Consider the following 21,441-nt stretch of genomic DNA (forward strand, 5'->3'; position numbering starts at 1 on the left):
GCAGAGAGGAGGAGGGCTGACAGTAGTTGCGAGTAGCTTTCCACAGGGGGCGGATATATAGTGTCCAGCAAGCCTGCGTTAAAGAGACACCATATACGATTATAAATAAAGTGCATTTTTAGCTATGTGCTATAAATTTAACACATTTGAAGCAGCAAGATAAGGGATTGTAAGGATATCACGCATACTGATTTCACATCTGTAATATGACAAACAATATTGGAAAATTGGCCTGACCTTACAGTGTGTGTGTTCCCAAAACAACTGCAAAAATGTTTTGTGAATATTACATTTAGAAAACCTAGGCTCAAGTCCTCCAAAATGGTCTCATGTTAACCTGGTGGTCCCAGGCACCCATGCTGGATGGCTCCCAGGACCATTCAAAGAGCATACAAAGAAAGGAAAACATAAATGAAGAAACTTTACACAAAATCAGAAAGAAAAAATATCTGCTTACATCGTAATTCATCATTATAGCTGGTACTCCTAAAGGTGGGGACATCATTACAAAATAAAGTGCTAAAATCTAAGACACTCACTGGCCAAGTAGCAAAAATCTTCTGACCAAATGACTCCAGTTCAGAGCAAAGTGACCCATCTACTGAGTCTAAACAACTGGATTCCTATCAGTAGACTAAAAATAACCCTGTTGCTTGACTGCTGAATCAAGAAAAAGGTTTGACCCATATGTGGTGACTTGATCATTATGTATTCTTCAAACAAATAACATATACCTAATAAGCACAGATTATGCCATTATGCCAATGTATCTCCTACTCCATCTCTCACGAATGGCCAGAAGCCATGTTTTGCAGATATCCCTAATGATACACAGAATTAATCTTTTTGTCTGGAAAGTCCTCAAAGCATAATCATCATACTGTATATGAGACTATTTTCAGTTGAATAATCTGTAAAATGTTCACATTCTGTGATGTACAGATTACACAGTAATGCAAGGAATTACTTTTTTCATTTTCAGCAAAGGCTTTTCTCTACATAGAATAATTGAATTCATATATATGAGTATATATTATAATACAGATGAGCAAAATTATATATCAAGTTATGTTAAAAATCGGATTTTGCTCATTTGTTGCCAATACATTTACAGATATAAATGTAATGTGATTATTCGTAGAGCAATATGATAAACATATGACCCCATACTAACACTTAGGTGATTCGCAAATATGATCTTTAGTTCTTACAACCTTTCTTTTGACAAACTTGTTGGAATGATGTGTAATGTGCACACAGTTGCACAGTACACTATCCTGTCATTGGTTGCAAGACGAATGAACCATATAAAGATTCCAAAGAATGATTCAATGAAAAAGAAACATTGGGTCAATTACTCAAATTATTGTGGATGCCATTGTTACATTGTCAATACTTGTTCCCTCTGCTCAGTATAATGGTGGCTGTAGCTTCCCTGGATGCCTCACCATTACTTGCACTCCTGATGTTGAAATTGAGGATTTAGTGAAAAACTACAGTCCTAACAAGGTATCAACACTGTTACAGCAGAGGAGAGTTTTATTTGTGCATTGTACTTAAAGACATTGATAATTGTGGTGCAATTTGTAGCTTTAAAAATGGTTCTATGAGTAATGGTCAGCTTGTGCCTTGAAAGACTGTGGGTCATACTGTATTTAAAAACCACAGAACAGCCAGGTCACATGGCAACATCCTCTTGGGTTATTATATGTACTGGTACTACAATTTACTTAGGTGTCTGCTAAAATGCATGGACTTGGGGAGCAAGATAATGCTGTTTATGAAAGAGCAGATGTTTGCACTTTCAGATGTGAGTTGGGATGAACAATTCAAAAACAAGATTTCATTTTGAAGAACAACAATGTTTTGTGAGCCAATCTGCAGTTGGAGTATTTTTGTATATTCTTACAACTACCCGCAAACAGTCCTAATATGCAAGTGAGACATTCTGCCATTTCAACATTTTGTTTTGTAAGAAATGATTTGCCTAAGAATGTCTTTGTATGTCATATTGATTGTTTTTATATATAACTTTAAGCAATTTGATTATTTTCTCATATTAAACTTAATTTATTAAGCTTGGTCTTTGTAATTCTTATCAGATGTATCTGCCTGTGGATTTGGCTAATCAGCTCTACATATCTGTACTACAGGTTGTTATTTGGGTAATAATAACTGGGCCTTCCTTAAGGACTAATTGTGTTTGTGTAGGGAGAACTTAAGGCTTCCTGTTTGTAGTGAGTAGCAGAGGAGAAAACCTTAGTGGTGGCTGAACTTGGGAATTAATAGTGAGTGTGCCTGATATTGGGGAATGTAATATTTTTTAGACAGACCAAGTGTTTTTTTTATTATTAATCCTGTGTCACGCTCATGTCATGTATGCTCAAGTGAGTGTTGATTGTGACCTGTCATTGACAGTGGTGAGATATTGAAATATCTCAGACACGGCTCATGATGTATATGTGAATAGGTCAGAGACCCAATACTGTTAATATTTTTTAAATCAACATCAACATGTGAAGACAATTTAGTGTAGAATATAGAGGTTTCAGGTGCCTGGAATACCAAAGTCAAGAAATATCTACAAAGATATGAGCTGCTACTATAACTGAAACACAGTAAAATGTTTTGCTTGATTACACAATGGACAGAGCAACGTTTTCATTATCATTCTTTATGTCATGCGATTCCAAATAGTCCCAAGTTTATTGTGGGCGGTGATAGATCAACCTCTACCAAATCATACCACAAGAATGTTCAAAGCAGCAGAGAGTGTTGTGTTGGAAATTATGCAAGAAAGAGCATGTAACTGTGCACCTGGACAATGCAATCCAAGGGTCACAAATACTTATTTTTTTGCATGCAAGTTAAATTCTGGCTGCTATTGCATTTAGCCCACAAATGCTGGACAGCTTTATTTTTATGCTGCACACTGGGTACATTCTGTTAACCTTCATTTATTATGTTTTTCTTTGTTGAGAAGTTTACTTTCTTTGGCTTTCTTTTTGTTTATTGAATGTTGGGAATAATGTTTACAGTGAAACGGTTAATTACATATTTGTTTACACTTTTACAAGTTTACTCTTTGTATTCAGTATTGTAGAATTGAAGGTAGTGATGCATCTTTAAAAGAATTAGAGCATAATTATTATAGTATATTTGCGGAATATCCCCCGAAAACATCTGTTTCGGGGGTCCCGCAAACATTAAGCATTGCTAGGATTTAAGAAGGAGAGACCACAGCAGATATCTATATCTGCCAATATCTGCCATGGCCTGTCAATTTCTGACCACAAAGCAGCCCCATAGATATCCCATGTAGGTTTCCTACTTGAGTTTTCAACTATCTATTTTCAGTGATGCCAGGTGGAGGCAACATTTTCTAAATTAGCATGTTTTACAGGTGGAATTTGATCTCAGGTTCTCCTCTTCATATCCTAATCATTATACCCTGCAGTATAAATTGACCATTATTGCTCCAGCTCGTTTAAAGATTCAAATACACAGAATGCGAATTTACAGATACAATGCAGTCACACTCAATAAATTGCAAAGCAAAAGTAGACCTCAATGATACTGTTAATGTAGCTTCATGCTACTTTTCCACTGCAAGTCTCAGTATGTGTAAAATGCAGCTGAGATTTAGCTCAACTCTTGTTCGTCAAGTTTAACTTAATCTTATATGTTTATCCAAGGGAAGACAAGAAATTATCCCCAAAGGGTAGCTGCCATTTATTTTCCTTTCTGTTTGCGAAACAATCCTTCATGACCACTTAAATGACAATCAGATGAATTCCCTGGATCAGTTGTTATAAATGATTGCATTCTACACTAATTCTTGTAAGAAAAACATAGGGGTATTTTTACGTTCATGTGAATAATTGGCCATTACTACCTCCCTAGGTAAATAGAGCCATTATAATGAAGAGCCCCTTGTTGTTATGGTATAAAAGGGGCATGGTCGGCATATTTAATTCCTACAGTTTCTCTCAGACCTTTCCTGTATAATGAGCTCTGTACCTTATTTCACTTACTGTATGTAAACCAGTGAAAAGGCTGTCATTCTATTTGTACATAAATGGCCTTATTTAAGTTTTCCCCCACAACTTGCTTTTTCAAGTGCCATGTGCATCAGTTGCCCTGTCAACTTGGATGTATTTCATACAGTTCCCTGCACTAAAGGAGCTGGGTCAGGGGTTGGAGGGAGTTTGTAGATGAGGCTACAGTAATAGCGTGTTGATACAAAATAAGTCCCAAGATGGTGACCTAACAGACGCAAATGTGCATGTTTTATGATATTAGGGTGATGAATTGCATAGATTCAACTCCTGGTGCAAGTTGCGCACTGATTATTATGACAGTTGCTGGCCAATTCTGATATGCCTTATTACCTGCTCCCATTACTGGTTACAGGACTTTTTATGGGCTGCACCCACTCTGTGGAATGCCCTCCCATGCACATTCCTCTAGTCTCCAAACCTTCACATGTTCCCTGAAAATTCATATCTTCAGGCAAGTTTATCAAATTCCAGAACCACCGACATACTGTAACCTCCATAAGCTTTCCTTCCCAATTATAGTACATCCCCCTTCTATACACTCCACACCTAACTTTACATATGTTCTCTTTCTTCACACACACATTTAGCTGACCCCAGGCCAACTTTGTTGTGTGAGAAGGTCATACAGCCCACTTAGTACTTATGCAATCTGGCTGGAAATATATGCAATTTGTAGCACTTATCCTTGTTTATCAATGCCTATTGTTTTACTCTATAGATTGTAAGTTCCAGCAGTGTCCTCTTACCTTTTTGTCTGTCTGTTATTACCTAGTCTTGTTTTAATACTAAAACAAAGCTTTATAGATAACAGATGCCCTGTGCGGAAAATTAGCAGCTGACACATTTTTTTCTATATTCTTGTTTTAATGCTGTTTTGTTCCCAATTGTAAAATGGTATATGCTGGAGCTATATAAATAACTGTTAATAAATATTATTATTATTATTAATAATAATAATAATAATAATAATTAAATATAAATATGCTGAACATATCTAAGATGTTGAAGATGGAGAGTGCTAATGTGCAGACTCCATATTGGATTCTACATGGAGTATTCACTCCCTAACCAAGATGGCCACCGTACCCAGTATTGTGCATGTGTAGGTGCCATCTTGTTACTGTGTTAGAGTGCCAAAGTGAGTTAGTTAGTTCTGTGGGACTTGCTATATTCTGTTGTTACAAATCTGCTTTCCTGAGATTCTGCATCACTACCCGCATATTCTCATCAACTGGTGAATTGTATACTACCCCATTCCACACTAGCTCTGCTCCATAACCTGTGTCTATAACTATAAGTATAGCTGTACTGCAAATGCAATCAATAAACCACCTATCTCTACCACCTGTACACACATATTCCAACAGGTTATAGGCCCATGCTGCAAAGGTTCCAAGCTACTAGAACACCCAGCACCATACACAGACACTATCTTAGGCACATGAAAAGCACATATTGCTATCAAACATAGAGTACAGACAGCACATAGTGTTTCAAGCACAATATGTCATCCAAGGGGCTAATTAGGGCACATAAATCAGCATTTATGTGTCTAAGAAATATACAAACAGGAGTAAAAACATGTAAAACCATAATAGAGTATATCAAGCTTAAAGGTGCAGAGAATTATGCAACATGTAAATTTGCTATGGAAATGCAATTAAAGCATGAAAGTTTGTGGAAAGTTACTGTAGATCCTGGTGACAGTCCAAACCCAAATGACATAGAGAGAGCTATGGGAATGATTAGCTGAGTGTAGAGCAAAACATGTACTTTATCATACATGGGAAGATGTCAGACATGTGGATAGCACTGCAGGCAGCATACCAAGATGGGGTCTCATGAGAAGAATCAATCTCAGATGTGTATTATATAACACCAACTTATGTGAATGCAGCATTGTGAGTGATTACAATGACAAAAGGATGTCCATTTCTCAGCAATTATTATCTGTAGTAGTGCAAATAGATACTGAAGAGATCGCTACAGCAATACTACAAAACTTAACTCCCGTGTTTGACTTCCAAGTTGTGGTTTTGGAAGCAAACACGGCCAAACTAACCACAGAAACAGTCAGAACACAGTTACTAAAATTCCAAAATTCTATTTGCTGTGAGTCGACTACTAAGAGTGGACTAAAGTAGTTTGAAATGTTGATATTGTCTTACTTATCTAAACCTATATTTTTTCTAGGTTGCTACAAGGAAGCTTTGAGTAAATATGTGTGTAACCTATTGTACCTACTGTATGCATTGTTATAGTCCTCCAGGTTGATGGCAAATGATGATAGACATTTTACAATGAGTGTTGCTACAGCCTTGCTTGTTTTCACTTTGCATTCTCATTCCAGTTTCATATAAAATCCTGTCATGATAAGGCATATTAATCTATTTGCAATTGATAGATTAACTGGATAAAGATGTTCCAAAATAATTTCTATCATTACACCCACCTCACCGCATATTTGCCAAAACACATTTTCTGGCAATTTCCAAAATCAGCTCAATGAGTTTCTTTTCCACATTTCTAAAGTACTCACTGCTCAGCCAGAGTTCACATAAGTTACTGTCTGAGTATCGTCCGAATTAGACCTACTTGGCTTGAAATTTTAGTATCATAATTTAGCAACGTTCAAATGTTCCATGGGGAACCAGAATATGGAACCTCGGGAATATGTACTAGACTGGGATTTTTTTGTTAACTGATCAGATATGGATGGAATTCCTGATACATATATTTGTGTCTTTAGGTACCAGCAAGTTCAACACATCAGTCAGGTCCAATTGCAAAATAATCATTTTAGAATTTTAATCTTTTTTCTACATTTGTAAGGGCCTGACAAAAAGTAATCTACATGGTTTATAGACACACTGTAAAATTAATAGAAGCTGCAGTTACTTGCCAGGACTTATGGTGTAGTGACATTATACCTCTAGAACAGGGGTTCCCAACCACGGTCCTCAAGGCACACTAACAGTCCAGGTTTTAAGGATAGCCATAGTTGAGCACAGGTGACTTGATTAGCACCGTAGGTATTTTAATTTAACCATCTGTGGTTAAGCATGGATATCACTAAAACAAGGACTGTTAGTGTGCCTTGAGGACCGAGGTTGGGAATCACTGCTCTAGAAGATTCAAATTCTAATCGGAATTGGCATGCTGCAGTGTGCTGGTCTGTGGAGGGTCCAAGGGGCTGTACCTTTGAGCAGTAGTGGTATCTCTCTGCCTGCTGTGCATGTGGTTCTGCACCTGGCTGAGGAGTGCTCAGCACCCAGCTGTGCACCATTCGGTGCCTTATTTTTTTGTTGGGAAAGTGGCCACGCCTAACTATTTGGCCACACTCCCCACCAGTGGCGGCTTCAGGGGTGGGGCTGCAACACAGTCAAAAATGCAAATAGGGGAGACACATCAACTACCATTTCAAACAATGCCAAACTCACTGGCAGTTTGTGTGGCTCTCCTATTTGAAGATTGGACCACCTCTGGAGCCACCACTGCTCCATGCTCTCTATGGCTCTGATTATACATAGTATTGTTGTGATTCTGGCAAGGATTTCAAGGTTCCAACCACATATTGACTACAAATGCTACAAATGTTCCACTTCTCAAAAAAAAAAAAGTTATATTGAATGACCGGTTCACTGATTTTTAATCTGTTGGCATACTCTTAGCACCTAATGATTCTCCTAACTCCAACACATCACAGGCTTTGGAATTAATCAGTGCACATTACCACATGTCTAATACTGTATGTGAGTATTCCAAAATATATTTCCTTTATACTTTGCAGTGGTTAAAAAAAAACTATGACTTGCTTATATGTATGTTACTACCTTGCATTATGTATTCTTACTTTGTATAACTATTCACACAAATTGCTAATAAAAATATTCTCAATGGAAAAATGTATACTTTAAATATCCATACAATATCTTAATTTCACAAAGGAAAATAAATATTACAATACATTATAAAATATGACATCATTATAACCTTCCATGAACAAGCCTCTAAAAATCAGGACTGCACTTGTCAAAAAAAAATTATGATTCTAATAAACTTGCAATAACATAAAACATTATGCAATTGTGATGATATGGTGACAAATAATTATTCTGGAATTTTTGAGTGACATGCCTTGCTTTTTATTGGTTTCAAATTAATTACACAAATGAGCTGCAATTTAAGTGTAAAAAGTTAATTGATTTCCCTGTTGATAAAGCGAGTCTGATATGTAAGCTAATGAATATTGATGTGGAATGCAATATAATTACAGTTCAATAGTAATAAAAAGCATCAGCATATGTTCATCTAGAAGATAAACCTATAATACAGAAGACATGTAAAATACACAGTTCTGCAACATTGTAGAATCATTTGTGTTATGCAGCTTCCTATATTGAAATGCCCCCAGCTATTTTTCATATGGATTATTTCGAAGGGTACTGAACATCAGCATAGAGTATGGATAAATGCTGTTAGCCACAGGGATATTAAATAAAAAAATGGTTGTTGATTCATAAAATCACATTGTCACTAGAATAAATGCAGACAATGTAGAAATTAATTGTGGACTAATATTTGCAAGTGCTTGCTTTAGGTCACATGTGGTACAGGATATAATGAAAAGTAAAGTACATTGCAGAGGCTGCATTACAATTGTACCTAGTCATTGATGTGCATATTGTAAGACATGATTCTCTACTCCATATACATTTAGCATGCTTTACCAACCACTGAAACAGTCATAGTTATGTAATATCTTCTACTGACCACATTTCAGTTAATATTTGCATAAAACACAGAGCAAACATATCTTTTCAAATGAATTCTTCACATTATGTATTATCATAGCTGACTGAATACTTTATCTAGAACAGATTCAGTCCACCTTATCTGTCAATGAGGCTAAAAACTGAATGCACCTAACAATAGTGGTATCAATTAAGGACTGCATGACTTGGGAATTGGAAGGCTAAAAGAGGACAATTCTTTAGTGTAGATAGTAAGGCCAAAATTTACTAAGTGGCGGGTTCTAAACCCCAGCGGTTTAGTGGTGGTTTTACGGCGGGTTCTAAATGCTGGGGGTTTAGTGGCGGTTTGGCGGCAGATAGCAAAACCGCCGCCAAACCGCCGGGGTTTAGAACCCGACACTTAGTACATTTTCCCTTAGTCTTATAACACATTAATGGTCATACTTGCACTTCATACTTTGAATGAGGAAAATCTTGACAATCAATAGGATAAATGCACAATAATGTTTTTTATTCAAACCAATGACTGTATCACCCTGACTGTGATCATGCAGATCCCCATGTCCTGATGTAGTGGGGGCAGTCTATTATAATACAATGGATATTGTATTACTCTTCCCGTGTACCATACACATCTTTTTACTGCCACCACCTGTGGAAAATACATACAGTAGGAGCCACAGGTCCTCTAACTCTCTCCCTTCATTTGATTAGGCTCGGTGACACAAACTACCACTCAGTTCGTCTCCCCCAGCTTTTAGAAATAAATAATAGTTATAGCATTTCCTTTGTGATCTAATAACTTCTCCAACGACTGGGTTCTCCAGCATATATGAAAATAAATGAATATAGGAAAACTTTATTTACAAAAGGAGTACAATGCTTAGTTAGCTAAAAAGTTGTATAAATAAAAAGGGTAACATAGTACATAGACAAACATGTGTTGCAGTTTTAAAATAAAAAGGAGAAACACACACATAACTGCATTTAGCCTTTCTGGGCTGGGTGCAAGGCAGAAAAATGCCCAAGCTTTAACTTCTAATTGATCCCCCGAGTATGACATAGAATAAAAAGCCTCTCATTCATTTTTTACACCCCCCCCCTCCCAAAGAGATGTCATGACCCAGTCCCTGGTGACTGGCTGGATTGCTAATTAACTCAGGGCCCATACCAGGACTTCACAATAAACTCAGAACCAGGTGCGCTGACAAATCAAAAAGGTATCCCATTGAAAAACCAGCAGCTCACACAGCATGTTCTGCACCTGCTAAAAATCAAGACAATATAAAAGGAAAAATGGGAGCGCTAGTAAGATCAAGTGGTCACACTAATTAGTATATAAAAAAAAACATTTCAAAGCAGTAAAAATTAACCACATATCTATAAATGCACACAACTGGGGAAAACAGGGACAGATGGAAATGAAGCACAGGACCACTTGACGGTCTTTGTCCTATGAATGTCCGCAAATATTGTTACAAATAATTCCACTGTATATTCAAGTATTTCTCTTTTAATAGTGTGTAGCTATAGTAGCAGCGGCAATAGAATATGTAGATAGCCCACAAGTAATGGAGTGCATAAGTCGCCTGTATAGTTCTGCCAGTAATCACGTTTGTAATGGGTCAGACTGATACCTGGTTTCATGCCGGGATCCGTTCCAGACAGGGACCGAGCGTAACACGCTGGTGTAGTTTATTCCAAACAGGGTAGTGGAAGCCGCATTTAAGTGCAGTCACAACTTTTGGTTAGATGGCTGTTTAAAAAAACCCTGCCATGTTGGGTGCCAGGTAAGCCTCACCAAGTCATCTATAAGCAGACATAGATAGAAGGCCTTGTTTACCAATTTCCTCTTCAGCAATTGCCTTTCTTGCTCACAGGACACCTTAAGGAATGCACTTTTTAATGAAACTACACCAAACCACTTCAAAGCTTACTCAGTGATTTACTTGCTAATGTGCTCTTCATTCAATAAACTTTGATACTCCTACTCCCTTATGTGGTTGATCAAAGCCACAGAATGGCAAAACCTAAAAAAAGGCATTTAGAATACCTGCCCTCAGTGACTTTACATATACAAAAAACAGTTCATAATATATACTGTTATAATTTGAGCAATAGTTGAATTACTACTAATGGAAGATATTTTCCTCTCTACAATGCCCTAACATGCCTATAATCTCTACAGTCCTCATAATATGTTCTTTTTCAGCTGGAGATTGCAACATAATGGTCACATTTCTTGGATCATTGATCATTTAACATAATTAAGGATATCCTAGTAGTACACACAATTTATCACACTTGAAAAATGTCTTGCACAGGTCTTCCCAGACACCTCAATTCCACCTCTTTCAATAAAATAAACTTTTTTACTTTCACATAAATTACTGCATGGTTTACAGCTCTGATCTGGTACAAAATGCACATATTTTTGTGGTGTGGAAATGTGCACTTGATTCAGGAATAGTGGGTGATGGAATACGCCACTATGTACAGTTTACCCTGCCTCTGAGCAGCTGGGCAGGTAATTTAATGAGTGCTCAGATAACTGTACTGTGGCAAATTGTCTTCCTTTGGACAGCCATATAATTCAGGCAGCTGTAAGATTCATTGCTCATGATAGGTGCTGTACTTTTTAGTGGATCTCCATAGTGCTGTTACTGGTACTGGTTTTGACTCTGCCTATATAATAAATATTTTTTTGTTACCTGCCTGCCCTGACCTCTTACTTAGACATTCACCATTATTGGATTGCTGATTGTTCTGATATATTTCCTGTCCAGTGACCATATCTGGAGTGAAACCTCCCTTAGCTTCTACTTGAACATAAAACCTTCTTCAACCTTGTCAGTACCTGCATCCTGTTGTTATTCAGCTCCCAGTATTGTTGGTTTGTGTTTACATTATTTCTAGTACCATCATCTATCCCATAAAACAGCACCACTAATGAACTGCAAGACCTGGGAGCAACCATTTACCATTGAGCACATTCAGCGCAAGAGAAAGGGGGATGCCATATGCAAAGACCATGACTAGTTTGGTTCTAGAGGTCCATTTTGGGTATTAAGCATCTGTTGTTATACTTTGTTAAGTAAAGAATGCTCATAAAAATGCACCACTAATCTTGCTATACAAAAAGAAATCTCATTCCTGCGCTGCTAAAAAACTTGCAGCACCATGGTTATCTAGTCCATATTTTGCATAAAGTACTATCAATCTAACTAACTCCTCCCCTCAGCATGTGCTTACTTCTACTCATCTGCAATTATTACCATCATGCTCTGTAAATCCATGTGTCATGGTTGAAATCGAGGTAAATTTGTCACATAAATGTATCAGTTTTATACTATGCAGCAGACATTTTGCATTTCTTAAATTGCCTCAAGTGAATGCAGCAAGTTATATACTCTTAAATCCATGGATTCAGTGTCCATACTTGCTTTCATCATAGGGCTCAGTGACCTCTATTTGTGATGCTGGTTATGCTATGTAACCATGTAGTGAGCACAGTTCAGTCAGATTGTATTTTGGTCAAAGAAAATTGCTTCTGTGCATAAACACTTATAGTCCCTTCAACCATAAATGTCCATATTGTAATCTACTACTGTCCTACTGGGACTGAAAATTAGAGGATAATGCTAGCAGTACCAGAATCTCTAGGCATTGTGGATCAGCTGTAACATTGGGTCTCTCTGAGCTAAGTGGAAGACATCCGTCTTTCACTCTAGCGCACCAACACAGTAACAAGATGGCACCAGGCATGCGCAGACGTTCAGTAGCCACCTTGGTTAGGGACCCCAAGCTTCCCCGTACAAACCAATATGGAGTATGTGCAGTAGTACTCTCCAACTTCAACAATAGTCAGTGTGGTTTGCAAAGCAGCTATGGATACCAAAATAATGCATTTTTTAATTTGAACACATCCGGATTCATTTATCAGAATTTAATAACCCTACAGCACAGCAAGCTGAACATTTTTAGTAGTTTCCTTCACTCCACAAAATAAAATAAGTTTTGTTAATACTATTATTACTGTGATACTTGTTTTATTACTTTAATCCCAGTCTTAAAACATTGGGGGATATGTTTGTGATTTATAATTTATTATTATTATTATCATTGTAATAAAAATATAGTATCTATCTATCTATCTATCATTTTAGGTGCGTACACACACAAAGATGTAAGTAATGAACGATTTTCGTTGAACGATTTTCGTTCAGTTTTTCCCTTGAAAAAGTGAACGAAAATCGTTTTACAAAGTAGTTGGTTTTACTTTACTTAATAAACGATTTTCTGTGTGTTGAAGGAAAAATGTTGCAACTTCTATTGAAAATGGTTCAGTTGGCCAGTCTGACTGAACTACAAACTACAATGGACAAATGTGAAAGCGCATGAACGATAATCGTTCATCGTTTATCGGTTTACACTGAACGATTTTTTGAACAATTGAACGATAACGACGTCATTATAGTTAAATCGTTCAAAAAATCGTTGTGTGTACGCCCCTTAAGTGTTAAATATTTTTATATTACTATTGTTGAATAGAATCTGAGTACCAGATACTTCTGATTAGTACTCATCACCTGTATATACAGTATATTCCTAAGCAGGATAATTAAACCATGCAATTTGTGTTCAGGCACATGCTATCAGATAAGAATGTAGCATGAGTAAATCAGTACCTCAAAAGAATTCTAGCAGTTAGGTGCAGGGACTAATAGGAGAAAGAAACAGAAAATCACTCAGACTCCCACACAATAATTCTGACCATGACTCCAGGATGTCAGTAGAACATTACATTGTATACATCACCATTATGAAATAACCAAGAGCAAGCAACCCAGTAAGTCATTTATATTAGGCACAAACTGTCAGCCTGACCTGGGTTTCACCCTCTACATTTATGTGCAAAGAGAATGAGATGAAAGCTACAAAAACATGTGCACATTGTTATGCTGCAGGATAAGATTTCCATATGCATGGGAGATTAATCTGGAAGCCGATAAATTTATTTGTATATCATTACATTATTCTCCAACCATTATGTGCTGAAACTTTTTATTGGTTATGAGGCTTTAATGTTTCAGCAGAGTAACATTTTCACAGTGTGGGTGATTTAATGAAGAAATGAACATGTCAATTATAACATTGCATTGAGCTAAATTAGCCAAACAACAATTGTTTTTTCATTTTCTATGCAGGGCATTATAATAAGCTTATGACACATTAAAATGTTACATTTATACTAAACAGTATAAAATTCAGATCGAGGCTAAAAGCATTGACCAGTTATAATAAAAATCATTGACAGCTGGTTATGCGGTAGCAGTCTTCTATAAATCTGCTGATTTCCACTTGCTGGAGAGGTTACAGTGAGTCAAAATAAATATTCTTTTTAGCAAAATTAAAAAAAAATATATGAATATTAAAGATGCGAATGCATTTGTGCCTCTCAAAGCTTTTAATCATCTCTTCAAATTAAAAGACAGACAATGAAGTCTTATCAACAATCCCAAAACAAATATATATAGCTGTGTTTAATAAAGTGTGATTTGGTTTGGGATAAGACTTTTAAATAATTTAAATCACATGTATTTTACATGCAACTTATACATTGCTTATGCTGGGCATACACTATACAATTATCTGCCAGATATCTGTCCAATCTGGTTGGAATGAAAATCTGGTAATATATGGGAGCAAATGACAATCTACTATATGATCTTAAACACTAGAAATTGGACAAAAATGTTTGTTCAGATTGGTTAAATTCATTTGATTTAACCAATTTGTCTCAACGACCATTTTTGTCTGTTTTCCAGTGTTTTTCAGCAGAGGTGTAGCTAGGTGCCATGGTGCCCGGAGCAAGGGTATGTTTCAGCGCCCCCCTCCCCTGTACTGAATTGGGAGCGTGGCCAATATGTAGGGGCATATAACATTTGAAAAGCACATGCACAGTGTCAAATTCCCCCATAAGAGTCTTTCACAAATGTGAAAGATTCTTCCGATGTAGCCAGGATCTAACTTGCAGGAATAGTAGTTATCGCTATTGCTGTCCCTTCGAGTTTTCTTTAGCAAATAGAGGGGGTATTTAAATGAAAATATGCAACACGATAGGGACAGATAATAAACACGGCATGGTTCCCCCAAATTAGATACATATTGCACCACCCATGCAGCATGGAGCACTGAGTTCTTGTATTCGACTACCACCACAACACTAACTGTGTGGAGTTTGTATGTTCTCCCATTGCTTGTTCTCCAGGTACTCCGGTTTCCTCCGACAATTACAAAATATACTGGTAGGTTAATTAGGTCTTGACAAAAATAAATGTATGTACATATGTGTGTAAATATGGTAAAGAATATAGAGTGTAAGCTCCACATGAATAGGGACTGATGTGCATGGTCAAATATTCCCTGTAAGGCGCTGTGGAATATGCGTGTGCTATATAAATAATTGATATATATATATATATACAAACGGAAAGCAGGTGCGGCACTCGGCACAATAAATAGGCATAGACACAGATGTCAGATGTCAACGTTTCAGTGTTAGATACACTATCGTCAGGATAAAGAAACATAAATACATCTTACCTTAAATAGCATCAACCAGGTGCACACGCCGCGACAGGACCGGTACCACGCACCCGACTGGACGCAGCTGGATGACATCATCACGCCTAGCCCACATCAGCTGATGACACCACGTGTACCATCACCATAGTAACAAAGCTAAACATTATGAAAAAACATTACGCATTAATGCATATCAAAAGCAGACCTAGAAATGACAACATACAAGTTACATACACATAATAACACTGCATATAAAAGTTAATCAGAACATAGCCAAACTTAAAGATTCATTTAATACCCTAGGAGAAATGACATCTAAACGGTGTATCCACCGTGCCTCACACCGAAGTAATTGACGAGCTCTATCACCCCCCTAAATGATGGGAGAACGTGATCAATCATGAGATATTTCAGGCATGCTAAACTGTGTTTCGCCTCCACAAAGTGGTGAGCCACAGGCTGATCACTGGAACCACTGGCAAGGGCAGCTCACAGAGTTGCCACCTACAACCTTTAAAACATGGGTTACCATTCTCCCAGATGATTAGGATTAAGCGCATCAATAGCAATGTTGAGACAGCTGGCTGGCGGTAATACATATCACACACCACACACACACACATATGGAGTATATACACATATATATATATACATACACACTCACGCACATATCTATATATATATATACATACACTCACACATATACTGTACATATATATATATATATATATCCATACTTAATCCAGTCTCCTGGATAGGAGCACTCGCCAAGAGGTCAAATAGAAGTCTTTAATTAATCCAACAGAGTCATATTTTAATCATCAAAGTTTGAAAGTGTTGTTCACATTTGCCATGTAAATAATTAATTTGTCATTTGTTGTCCTTTGTCGACGTTTCGGTTCTGATATGAACCTTTTTCAAGACTGGACAATAAAGTGCATAATGTCCAATATGTGCAATTTCATATTACATCAGATGGATGCATGCAGCACACTCCACCATCCCCGTTGCACACGTGTGCTCTGTGATTGCCTGGAGTCCCCTGGTTACTCAGAACAGGGGCTGCACTTTTTTGTCCAAATTATTTACATGACAAATGTGAACAACACTTTCAATATTTGATGATTAAAATATGACTCTGTTGGATTAATTAAAGACTTTTATTTGACCTCTTGGTGAGTGCTCCTATCCAGGAGACTGGATTAAGGGCCTGATTCAGAGCTGAACGCTCTGACCAGAGCGCTCGCTCTGAATCAGGGCCCTCCTACCTTTTTTTGGAGCGTCCTCATGGACGCTCGCATAGCTGTGGGTTACCACCTACAGCTATAGCGAGCGTCCATGATGATGGTCGCGATGGTTTTACCAGATTTTTATTCCAAGCAGCCAGATTGGACAGATATCTGACAGATAATTGTATAGTGTATGCCCAGCATTAGAACAATCTTCATTTCATTTTAATTGAAAGATCTGTGACAAATAAAAAAAATACAACTATACAGCACACAGTCAGGGGTGCCCATAGCCATTTTGTTTCCAGAGACAAATTTTACCTTAAGTCAAGAAAGTAATTTGTAATTATTGGTATGCAAAGCAGTATCATACAGATGTGTCCTCGCTCATCTTTGCACGCATGCCGAGAGTCACTCACCAATGAATTGCAGCGCTCGTCTTGTTCTCTCCTGCGATCCATGGGATTGCATGATGCAAATGCTGCCACCACCAAATGTACTGTGGCGTACAAATTGCTTGCCGCAATGCGTGCGTATGTTTGCTGCATCAGCAGCAAAGATGAGCAAGGACACATCTGTATGTAACATCTCTTTAGGTGACGTGCAGGGTAAGGGTGTATAGAATAGTAAAGGTATTTCCTCACTGTAAATGGTTATCAGTGCCTCCACCTTAATCACTTGTGAGTCTTCAGGGTAGAATCTTGGAAAAGAATACAAGGGGGAGATTGGAGAAACCCCCTGCCACCACTAAACACTGTGACACAACTTTTGTTATAGAGTGTTTAATATCAATATTGTGGCTGGATTATATAACATTAACTGACCAACAAAAGGACTGGTAACTATACTAGCATTGTATGTCAGGTTCATTTTCACAGCCCCTGTGATATGGCCAAACAGGTGAAGCTATGAGAGTGCTTTCATTCCAAACAATGAGGGAAACGGACATTCACTACTATTGTCCACCCCGGATCCTGAATAGTGCCATATCCAGCAGCCAGAGATTGGCTCCACATGAGCAGATTGCTGGATCGACCAGGAGAAAAGCGACTGTGAGTATTAAGTTACCGTTTACCCCGAATCCTGACATTGGGCCATACATAGCAGCCAGTGGCCGGCACAACACTGGACTGCAGAACAGTCAGGAAAAAGAGATAATAATTACAAAGGCAGTGTGCCATTTCCCAACTAATAGGATTTTTTTGCTCCATATAGTTACTACGGAATCGATATGACATACCGCCAGACGTGAGCCCGGTGAATGTAATACCGATGCCGGAAGACAGAAGAGTGAAGATCCCGACAAGGTAAGAAACTATACTATCCCTAACCTTCTCCCCCCTCTAACCCTAACCTTCCCCTAGGGGTGCCTAACCCTAACCTCCCTGCCGAGTGCCTAACCCTAACCTCCCCCCAGGGGTGCCTAATCATAACCCCCCTCCCCGCACTCTAAACCTAACCCTCCCTTGGGGGTGCCTAACCCTAACCTCCCCTCAGGAGTGCATAACTCTCCCTTCCCCTTGCCTAACCCTAACCTTCCCGGTTGCCGGGGGGTGCCGAAACCTAAGTCACACCCAGGAGCCCCTAAACCTAACCGGCTTACCTTCATTCGTTATACCAGGCATCAGGATTTTGGCGGGTGGATAATGATAGGCGTCGGGATTTTGACGCATATCATTAGTCCCATGCCGGATTTGACAATCGGGATGCCGGTGAAAAACTACTCTTTTTCTCTATATGAAAATTTACAAGATTACAACTATTTATCTGATACTATGTTATTGTTGAAGCTAAATGCAACACTGTCACATTGTTATTTTTAGCTGTGGTTATGATTGTAATTATATGTGTAATTTATTTTATTTATTTATTTATTAACAGTTTCTTATATAGCGCAGCATATTCCGTTGCGCTTTACAATTGTAAACATTGATAGAACAAAACTGGGTAATAACAGACAGATATATAGGTAGGAAGGCCCTGCTCGCAAGCTTACAATCTATAGGGAAATAGGCAGTAATACACTAGGATAGGTGCTAAAATATTGCATCTTGGTCCAGCCACAATGCACAGTTTCTTGGTTGGCTGCATGATCCAGTCACACAGGAATGTCGGCCAAATGTCATGAGCATGTGATAGAAAGACGATGTGTGAGGTTGTGTGTGGACTGTAAAAGGGGATGTAATTAGATATGGAAACTATGAAGGTTGTGTGGGCTTTTCTGGGATCTGATAAGCTTGCCTGAAGAGGTGAGTTTTCAGGGATCGCTTGAAGGATTGCAGACTATAGGAAAGTCGTATTGTGCGTGGTAAGGCATTCCATAGAGTGGGTGCAGCCCGAAGAATCCGTAACCGTGAGTGGGAGCAAGTAATGCATAGGGATGAAAGACGCAGATCTTGTGCTGAGCGGAGAGGTTGGGTAGGGCGATATTTTGAGATGAGTGAATAGATGTATGTTGGTGTGGTTTGGTTAATAGCCTTATGTGTAAGTAAGAGTATTTTGTATTGAATACGGTAGAAAACCGGCCACCAATGGAGGGACTGACAGAGCAGGGCAGCAGACGAGGAACGTTTGGCAAGGAAGATAAGCCTTGCAGCTGCATTCATAATTGATTGTAATGGCGATAGCATGTTTTTGGGAAGACCAGTAAGGAGACTATTGCAATAGTCAAGGCGGGAAATAATAAGTGCATGGATTAGAGTTTTTGCAGTGTCTTGTGTGAGATATGGTCGAATTTTGGATATGTTTTTTAGATGTATGTAACATGATTTAGAGACAGATTGAATGTGGGGAACAAAGGACAGTTCAGAGTCAAGGATGACACCAAGGCAGCGAGCTTGTGGGGCAGGGTGGATTGTCGACTTATCAACTGTGATAGAGAGATCAGGTTGGTAACTGTTGTTGGCTGGTGGAAATATAATTAATTCTGTTTTAGAAATATTAAGTTTCAGGTGGTGAGATGACATCCAAGATGAAGTATAAACAAAAGGAAAAGAGAAAAGGACTCTTTGTGGGGGCACACTATAGGTACCGAGATGAGGCTAATATAGCCGGATAAAAATTAACTTTTAATGAAAATATGTTAAAAAGGAGCAATTATAACAAATTAGTGACATACAACAGAAAACATGTAGTAAACTGGAGACTGTAGTCTCTCAGTATAAACATACAACTACACAACACAAAACATATAATATATTGGAGACTATCGTCTCTTGAACATTAATTAGTGGAGATATATTCCTCCTGGAATTAACAAAAAGCCAGGCGAGATAACTGAGAATTCAATAGGAATAAATGTAATGCTGATTCAGCAATATGATACAATGCCAGTAAAACACAGACCAGGCATTTAGAAATGATACATGTGGTACATCTGTTTCATATTCATTAATCGGTACTAATGCCTGCATGCACTTGAAGAATTAGCAGAAAGACTGTATATTAGACAACCCAGTGCTGATGTCTGAATTACCAATAAAGTGATTGGCCAGAGAATCAAGAGGTAACTAATGTAACACATATAATACAGTACCATCTAGTGACATAGTGGCCATTTAACATATCGCCAGCATCACATTAGAAAACACATGTATGACAATTACTGGTCTAAGATATGTACACACTGCTGCAGTCAAAATGTCAAAAAGGTAAACTGATAGGGTTCCTGGCCGTCTGCCCTGATGCGCCTGGCAGTGCAGGGGGTGTACGCCACTTACCTGATCAGTCTGCAGTCAGTGATACAGTCTGTGCTAGTGTCAGTTGCACGAGTGCATGCCGCTGTGCCTGGGGAAGAAGCCGGCATCACGTGTGCGCATCACGTGACCCGGAAGTAGGACGCGCGTTTGTGAGCAAGCCTGACGACGGCGAAACGCGCGTCCTACTTCCGGGTCACGTGATGCGCACACGTGACGTCGGCTTCTTCCCCAGGCACAGCGGCATGCACTCGTGCAACTGACACTAGCACAGACTATATCACTGGACTTCAGACTGATCAGGTAAGTGGCGTACACCCCCTGCACTGCCAGGCGCATCAGGGCAGACGGCCACGAACCCTATCAGTTTACCTTTTTGACATTTTGACTGCAGCAGTGTGTACATATCTTAGACCAATAATTGTCATACATGTGTTTTCTAATTTTATGCTGGCGATATGTTAAATGGCCACTATGTCACTAGATGGTACTGTATTATATGTGTTACATTAGTTACCTCTTGATTCTCTGGCCAATCACTTTATTGGTAATTCAGACATCAGCACTGGGTTGTCTAATATACAGTCTTTCTGCTAATTGATCAAGTGCATGCAGGCATTAGTACCGATTAATGAATATGAAACAGATGTACCACATGTATCATTTCTAAATGCCTGGTCTGTGTTTTACTGGCGTTGTATCATATTGCTGAATCAGCATTACATTTATTCCTATTGAATTCTCAGTTATCTCGCCTGGCTTTTTGTTAATTCCAGGAGGAATATATCTCCACTAATTAATGTTCAAGAGACAATAGTCTCCAATATATTATATGTTTTGTGTTGTGTAGTTGTATGTTTATACTGAGAGACTACAGTCTCCAGTTTACTACATGTTTTCTGTTGTATGTCACTAATTTGTTATAATTGCTCCTTTTTAACATATTTTCATTAAAAGTTAATTTTTATTCGGCTATATTAGCCTCATCTCGGTACCTATAGTGTGCCCCGACAAAGAGTCCTTTTCTCTTTTCCTTTTGTTTATATATCATATACTGACTCTGGGGAGCACCAGGAACTAACCTATATTGATCTTTTAGACTGAGGTCTTATGA

Source organism: Taudactylus pleione, unplaced genomic scaffold, assembly GCF_031769625.1.
Source record: "Taudactylus pleione unplaced genomic scaffold, aTauple2 ptg000179l, whole genome shotgun sequence".
NCBI classification, from domain to species: Eukaryota; Metazoa; Chordata; class Amphibia; order Anura; family Myobatrachidae; genus Taudactylus; species Taudactylus pleione.